Source organism: Mauremys mutica, chromosome 7 (assembly GCF_020497125.1).
Source record: "Mauremys mutica isolate MM-2020 ecotype Southern chromosome 7, ASM2049712v1, whole genome shotgun sequence".
NCBI classification, from domain to species: domain Eukaryota; kingdom Metazoa; phylum Chordata; order Testudines; family Geoemydidae; genus Mauremys; species Mauremys mutica.
Window position 1 is genome coordinate 68348894 of NC_059078.1, and position 8757 is coordinate 68357650.

Below are 8757 nucleotides of genomic sequence, written 5' to 3' on the forward strand. Positions count from 1 at the left end.
GCGCGCGCACACACACGCACACACAGAGAGAACATGAAACAATAGGTGTTACCATACACATTCTAACGAGAGTGAGTGTATGGTAACACCCATTGTTTCATGTTCTGTCTGTGTGTGTACACACGCACCCCATGGAAACAATGGGTGTTTTTATTACTAAACTATGCTAATGATGCAGTAGAGTCTGCAGCATGCACTCAATGAGAGAGTGTGTAGTTCTATAAGGATAGGGTGAGTGAAAAGTAGGGAAGACTTAAAAAAAACAACACCTTTTCTGTGTACCTGCCTAGCCATGGGTGCCCCAGTAAAAATGGCACCTTATTTTGATGTGCACTCAGATGCAGATTTTTTAAGTGTTTGCTCTAGGCTCATTTATAATATCATACATTTATATTAATGTGCTGTTAATAAAAAATGGAATAAAGCCATTAAGATATGAAAAAAATCTATAATTGAAAGTAATGTGTGTTGCCTTTAATCAATCAGTTGGGATGCTTTTTTTTCCTATTTCACTACTTGTCTAAGAACAAACTACTGAATGATGGATGCATCTCACCTGTTAAGCAGTTTCCCATCCCAGGAGACCTCCTGTGTGAGTATTAAGAGTGCCCCACCTCAAGCCCTTGCAAACTTCTGTGGGGGGACCTCTTAAGGAAAGAGGAATGATGAGGATATGAGGGAGAAGGAAGGTTTTGTGAGCAGCAGTGAAGGAAACATGGATCCGTGTGGACATGGGAGCTTCCGTGTAATAAAAGGTGTGGGATTTGCTGTGGGAATGGGTTATTACATACACATTTAATTCCTTTCCTATCTCTAGTGAATTTTGTAAGATGAAATAACAAGGGGCTATGTTTCCTCCTTATAAAAGAGCAAAGAAACATAAAGGAGCCTCATTCAAAGCTTGTTCTAGTCATGGAATTACACCCATTGACTTAATTGAGCTTGGATTGGATATTAAATTATGTATTTTAAAAGCTGTGAGACTCCCTTCCTAAGCCTCTTCTCCTTGCATCTTGTTTAGCACTATCAAATATATTAGAACCATCACTAGAGGGTAGTGTGAACAAAGCAATACAAATACCTGAATGGTTTCTGTAAAAACAAAAACCTAGAAGCCACATCATGCTGAACAGCAGAGGGCAAACCCTTCTCAGAAGTGGGAGAGGAGAAGGCAGTAGTGGTGGTGGGGGGTGAGGAGTAATAAATCAGCAATCAGCCTTAACACTGTTTCAAGAGAACTATATAAAAAATAAAATGTACTAAGCAGTTCAAATATTATGAAGGCACCACTAGAGCACTGATGTAAATCTATATTGCTTGTCCTGTTCTGACTCCTCCTTTGTCTCCTTCCTTTAGCTATAAGAAAAAAAAGGCTATTTGATAAAGTGATTGTACAAATTAAAACAAATACAAAACCCTTTTGCAGTGGAGTAGCTGTAATTGTGGCAAAAATTCTCCTGTGACTTTTACAGAAGTTGCAGAAAGGGTATATCTATAGTTCACAGGAGGATTTAATTCAGTATTAGGATGGCATTTCTCACTGAAAGAGCAGTTTGGTAAAACATATTTTTTTTAAATCCCAGGATTGTTTATCAAATCATATTTATGAGATTTTTTTTTCAAAGCAGAGCAGTGTGTGTGTGTGTGTGTGTGTATGTGTATATATATATATATGTGTATATATATATATATATATATATATATATATATATAACAGTGTATATACATTGTCTGCCATTTCTTTGGCTACCTATAGCTAGGGCCCTACCAAATTCACAGTCCATTTTGGTCAATTTCATGGTCATAGATTTAAAAAATCATAAATTTCATGATTTCAGGTATTTAAATATGAAATTTCACAGTGTTGTAACTGTAGGGGGCCTGACCTGAAAGGAGGCTGGGGGTAGGTGTAGTATTGCCACCCTTATTTCTGTGCTGCTCCCTTCAGAGCTGGGCCATTAGCCAGCAGCTACCACTCTCTGGCCACCCAGCTCTGAAGGTAGTGGAAAAGTAAGGGTGGCAATACTGTGACACCCCCCCCCCCATTCCCCTTTTGGGTCTGGACACTCAGTTTGAGAAATGCTGGTCTCCCCCATTAAATCTGTATAGTATAGGGTAAAAGTACACGAAAGACCAGATTTCATGATCCGTGATGCATTTTTCATAGCTGTGAATTTGGTAGGGCCCTACCTATAGCCCAGCACCATTCCTCCAGCATATCTTGTGGTATGTATCTGTGATCTGCAACTGCGACATATTCAGCTCGTCTGTGCAGTGACAGCTCAGACCAGTGAATTAATGGGGAAACAGATTTTTTCCTTCTAAAGGTTTAGTTTATAATTGTTGTTTGAAAATTATCCAGCAGTTTGGGACACTAAGGATTTCCAATGGGCTCACCTTTAGGGAGAATATAGCAGGTCATTTTGAAGTACAGGTAGTTTGAAATGAACTTACCGTATCAGACTGATGACATATCATACAGTTACCTGAGTTTATCTTCAATGCTTTGGGGTCTTTTTTGAGCTGAAAATATGTGGTCTGTGGGGATGTTCTCTGCCACCCAGGGTGGAATATGGCAGGCAACTGATTTGTTAATTGAAAACTTTGTTTCTAAATTATTCCGAGCGTTCTCCCCTTATATATGATTTTATTCTGGCAACATTTTTCATTCCTGCTATACAATCTGAGCTAGGAGTAGCTGCTGTTCTGTAACTCAAAATTTAACACACATGCACACACACTCTTCATGCTGTGATGATACTCTAAGGTAACTCTTTCCTATGGGAGGTAAAAATTATATAGAAGGCATGGGTGAAGAGAGGAATCTTTATGCCATTCCTGCTGTGTACTGAAGACACCTTTGTGTCTCTTGCTGATCTTAATGTGTCCTGTCCTCTGTAGAAGCCACAGTTTTAGTTATAGCTACCTGCTTTTTTGCCCTGGCTTCAATATAATGTACTTAGTCTTTTTTCAAGATTGGGGGTTTCCTTAATAGACCATCTTCAACCATGAGTATCTTTCTTATGACCTTCATGAAGGCCAAATTAAAACCAGTGAGAGATTTATGGGGTAGAGACCTCTAAATTAAACTACCAGCTTGTCAATAGTCCCATCTTAGGTTGAATGGTAAGATCTTCATTAACCCATCACCATCATTTCAGACCCAGGAACAGCAGGAAATAGGCTTTGGGGAGCAATCCTGTACGGTTAGGGGAGGGATAAAATGATGTTATAGATACTATTTCTAATTTGTAGTATTCTATTATACATAGGTCACACTCAAATCTATTTCAGAGCAAACAGTGAGCAGAAGAAATCAGGTACTCTAAGTGGCTTGATAGGGTAGTGTACAGCATTCTTAATATAAACAGCAGCTCCTAGGAAAAAGGGTGGGATATAGAACTTTACACCAGGGCGGCTGTCGATGGAGGATTGATATTTGAGATGATGAACCTGATCTAAAACTCCAAATCTGAACATCCCTGAAGTTTGTGTTTGATCAGATCCAAGTCACAGCTTAATGGCCTCATCTTGAGGATGGATATTTTGGTTGAGGAAAAACTCCAGATATTGACAGCCCATCTTCCCTCTAAATTTTCAAAAAAATCAGTCTCACATGTGAACTTTGCACTGTGACCCCAATTATTATTTTACCTATAGTGTGAAATTCTGCCTGACTAAAAAGACAAATTAGGTGCTGTGGCTATGGTCAGTTTTAGGTAGGCTTTGACAACACTGATGCTATGACAGGGCATATCCTGGTACACTAAAGCTTTGGGGCTTGCTTTAAGGGCTTAACTGGGGAGCACAGTCTTGCATTGGTAACACTTGGTGAACCCCAGTAGTGTGAACTCTTTTTAAAAAAAAAACAAGCTTCAAATTCATATTCCCCTATGAATTTTACCTTCATTTGGAATTCAATAAGTTCCCTTTTAATTTTAGCTTTCACTCTCCAGAAGAGCTGTGGCTAATGAAACAGCTGCATAAGTGGCTAAAAGGCATCCTGAGCCCTAGAAGATAATTGTATTTTTTCCAGGAGTTGGCCATCGGCAACAAGTACTATAATAAGAAGAAAGAACTATCTTCCTTTGCAGATATTGCTATTCATACATACAGAAATCATAAACGGGGTCAAGTAGCAAGCTTAGGCAGAAGTACATTTCTCTCATCTGTGTCTTCTCTCAACAACTGTAGATATTCTTACAATCTGAGGCAAAATGTACAAATCCTTTCCTTGACTGGGGGCAGAAGAAGGTGTTTTATACTTGTTAGGTTAAAATGCTATCTAATGAGGCTGGCCAGAATTTAAATTGACCTGAGTTTCAAAAACCATGCTTCATTTTGTTTCATCATGATCTGATCTGATTGTACTGTCCTGACATAATTTTCTGTAAACATTTTGCTTGCCTGGTTGTTGATGTACCTTTTCTACAATAGTCCTGACTGTAGGTAGGTAAAAGACTAGCTCAGACACTTTCCTGTTTTAACATTTGCTGACTAGTTTAAAGGGACACAGCCAACTTAAAAATCACACTGAAAATTTATCTAATATTGTTACAAGTAAAAAAAAAAAAGTATTCATTTTGTGAATTTGACAGCACTTTGTCAGTTTCATTGTTTCCCCTGTAGTTTGTGTAGATCTTTCCATGCAGCAAAAAGAGGAGAGAAAAGCATTTTTAAAGAGTAGAAAAGTGTAATTATAAGAGAAAACGAACAAACAAAGAAAAAAAATTGGCTCAGGCAGATGCAATAGTTCAAACTACATTGTTTTTTTTTTTGTTTTTTTTTTGAGCTGACTAGGTTTCAAGCCATTTCCCTCTAACTAAATACTAAAGAGGATGGTTAGTTTGATTTAGGCTCAATTTCAGTGTTTTGTAAAAGCCAGATTTTACAAAAATCTGAAAGTGTACAGAAATGTTTGCATGAATTCTTTGAAAAAGGCAGCTTGTCTGGCATTGAACATTCCTCTCTCGTGTTTGTATCCCAACCCACTGAAGCAGCATACTAGTGCATGAGAAGTCGGAAAATACACGGACTATAAACAAAAGGGAAACGGATTAGTAAAATCCCATTGTTCAACCCGAGAGAAACACAAAAAGTAAACAATCAGCATGTGTCTGGCAGCCACATTTAACCAACTCCACATTAACTCTCTCTCTCTTTATTAAAGATACAGAATAAATACTGCTGGGTTTCTTAACTTAAAAAAATGTAAACAAACATCATGTGTTTGCTAATGTAAATTCAGTGGCATGTGTTTGTATATAGGAACAACAGGAGCATGGTCCTGAAGGTACCTGCCTAATCAACACATAGCCCGGTCTCTCTCAGGTCTTTTCTTCAGTTAATATGGAGTGCTAACTGTCTTGAGAGTTATGTGAGCACCGCAGAGCGAGAACTGAGCCCAAAATCTCAGATATAGTGGTTTCCCCTTCTGGTTTTCAACTCTCAGAGGGATCTCTCTCAGCACCCTCTTTTCTTATTTGTTTGACCTTCTAAGCAGCTGTCCTGGGAACTGAAACACAGCGGACTATAAAATACTTTCCTCAGAGCTTGCTGAGCAGCGAACATGTCTTGTAAACCCATTTCCTGTCTATGACAACTTCAAGAGCAAGCACTTTCCTTCCTGCTTTTTGGGGAAGACGCTCAGAAGAAACCAGATGGATTCTCTAAGAGCTGGTGCAAGGCAGCTGTTTAACCAGCAGAGGACTGTAGAGCCACATGACACACAGTTAGTGATACAAAAATGTCTAATCACAAAGGAATGGGGGGAGGACAGGAGCATGAATAGATTCTATAAACCACAATAAAATCCTGAAAAGTGAGAGCTGTCTTCCTTGTTTGTTCCTTATTAAAGTGTTTAATTTGCCCCAGCCTCCCCTCCCCATTGAAGATTTATGGGAATTTTGTTTACATTTTGAAGAGTGTTGTCAAGAGCACTTCACACGTGAAATATACCCAGCCCTTTGGGGGCTCACCACACCGCACTGATACAGAAATGGTGTTGCAGTCCCTAAAGGAAAACATACTTCATTTGTAACAAACATTATGTCTGCAGAAACTAATGGCACAACCTCCCATTCAGTTGATGTAAAATAAAACAGGCCATATGTTGCTGCTTTTAGAGTTTGGGTGTTTAATTTAAATGTTGTTTAATGAATATTCAAGCCCATTTGCTCGAAAGTTGTGCTCAATGTGGCTCCCCCCCCAATCTTACCTAGAGTATTAAGCCATTACAACAGAGTGTTAAAAACTAGGCATCTGTCTTCTACTGAAATGTGGATATTAAAATGCTACAGCAGATGAGAGGATAAATAAAGATATACAGTAAGAGGATCCTTTTTTGTTTTGTTTTGTAATTAAGACTGAGAAGGGTTCGACATGCTTGCCACCCTTTAAGAAACAGGAACATTCACTGTGCTATTACAACAGCTGGGGTTTTGGATACATTATAGTGGTACATTCACTCCACTCCTCATTGTTTAAAGGTATATTAGCCTTTTCATCATCAACACCTATTGAGGCTACCTCTGAGTGGAATAGGAGCCCCATATTGCACACTGGATGGCTGAGTTTACTGTTTCAGAGTAGCAGCCGTATTAGTCTGTATCCACAAAAAGAACAGGAGTACTTGTGGCACGTTAGAGACTAACACATTTATTTGATCATAATCTTTCGTAGGCTACAGCCCACTTCATCGGATGCATGCAGTGGAAAATACAGTAGGAAGATAGATATATATACACAGAGAACATGAAACAATGGGTGTTACCATACACACTATAAGGAGAGTGATCAGTTAAGGTGAGCTATTATCAGCAGGAGAGAAAAAGAACTGTTTGTAGTGGTAATGAAAATCGTCCATTTCCAGCAATTGACAAGGAGATGTAAGGAACTGGGAGTGGGGGGGGGGGGGGGGGAAAAAAGCATGGGGAAATAGTTTTACTTTGTGTAAAGTTACTATGGTAATACCCATTGTTTCATGTTCTCTCTGTATATATCTATCTTCCTACTGTATTTTCCACTGCATGCATCCGATGAAGTGGGCTGTAGCCTACGAAAGCTTATGCTCAAATAAATGTGTTAGTCTCTAAGGTGCCACAAGTACTCCTGTTCTTTTTGAGTTTACTGCGAGGCTCATGTCAATTTAGCCAGGGTCTGATTCAGGAAAGCACTTAAGCATATGCTTAAATCCATCCCTGTTTAGGAAAATTTTTTACTTTAAAGTACATGACTTAAGCATGTGCCTAAGCAATTTCTTGAATTGGGGCCACCAGTCCAGAAATGAGGCCCCCTACCCTTTATTTTGAAATAGAATGAAAATGATCTCATTAGAAGACAGCTGGAACATAATAGCAAATCACAATAATTTCCCTTCATATGTTTTCATAAGGATTCTTGAGATGCTTGTTTTTGCTGCACAAGTGTAATAATATTGTCAAAATACATTGAAGCCCCCTTAAGTGAATACCCGATACATCAATAAAATGTTTAAAACATTCCCCAGCCCTATGCCTGTTTATAAAAATCTGAGTGAGAGCTGTGACTGCTAAATGAGAAAAACAAACAACCCCCAAAGAAATTTTGAAAAATCCTTTGTTATTCACACTGGCCAGGACCCCTGGATTAAGGCTTACTAGAGTTCTAAAGTATAACAAACATGTGTTCTTCGGCTGGGTAGTTCCACTACCTCTTCATTTAAATATTTTCCACTGTATGGTGAGGCATACTTGGGTGTCATTGCCATGTTTGCAAAGTTACACAGAGAAGGATGAGCGGACACATTTTAGGAGAGTGGGAGGAAAATCATGGCTGACTAATTTAAATGAAGCTTATGGAGGAACTTGTGTGGTTATGTATGACCACATTATAGCATTAACTATTGCATTCAGCTGGTGTTTCATCTTGGACACCAGAATGAAAAAACACTTCATATTTGAAGTTGGAGAGGACTATGAGGAATCTTGGTCTTATGGAAGGTCCTATTGGGTAGATTCTGACCAATAAATGGCTATAAATCATATATACCAGGGAGGAATTTGGAGATTTCACCAGCGGCAGTGTTCAGGTTGGCATGTATGGCTAAAATTGGAATTTTTCATGGTGTATTGGTGTTTGCTTATGCCCTGCAGGATTAGCCTGGCTGGAAAGGAAGAAGTCTGGCTTCATAAAAAACCATGCCAATCTGCTCAAGTAGGTTGGGTAGGCATCAGATGCCAGTTGATTAAGCTAAACAGATGTGGGAAAAGTTTGCTTAGTTCATATTTCCAGGCAAAACTTTGTTTTCAGAAAAGGTCTTTTCTCTTCACAAATGTTTCTACTGAAAAAGTTTGACCAGCTCTACTCAGGAGTCATTGCCTACTAGTGGCAATAAAACTTTGCACTACACCACTGTTATTACCTGAACTCTGGCTGATATCCTATAGCCGAAAGAGTTTGTGTCAGGGGAACTCAAAGTGGCAGCTGTGGCTATTAACTTTTTTGATTTTCCCCTCTTTGATTACTTTTCAGGTAGAGATGGCACTTTCTCTTGTGCTAGTAGTCCATGGCAGTTGGCTGGTGAAGTGAGATTTCGCTGAAATATTGTCTATGCAATAAAAAGTAATAAAATGGATAGACAAATGGACAGGCCTGCAATATACCAGAAAGAAAATCCTTCAAAACATTGCACAATAGACAGGACAATACTGAGCCTAAAGATAGACTCACCCAGAAAGACCAGCACCAGCAAATTCAATGTATGGATCCACCTTCCAA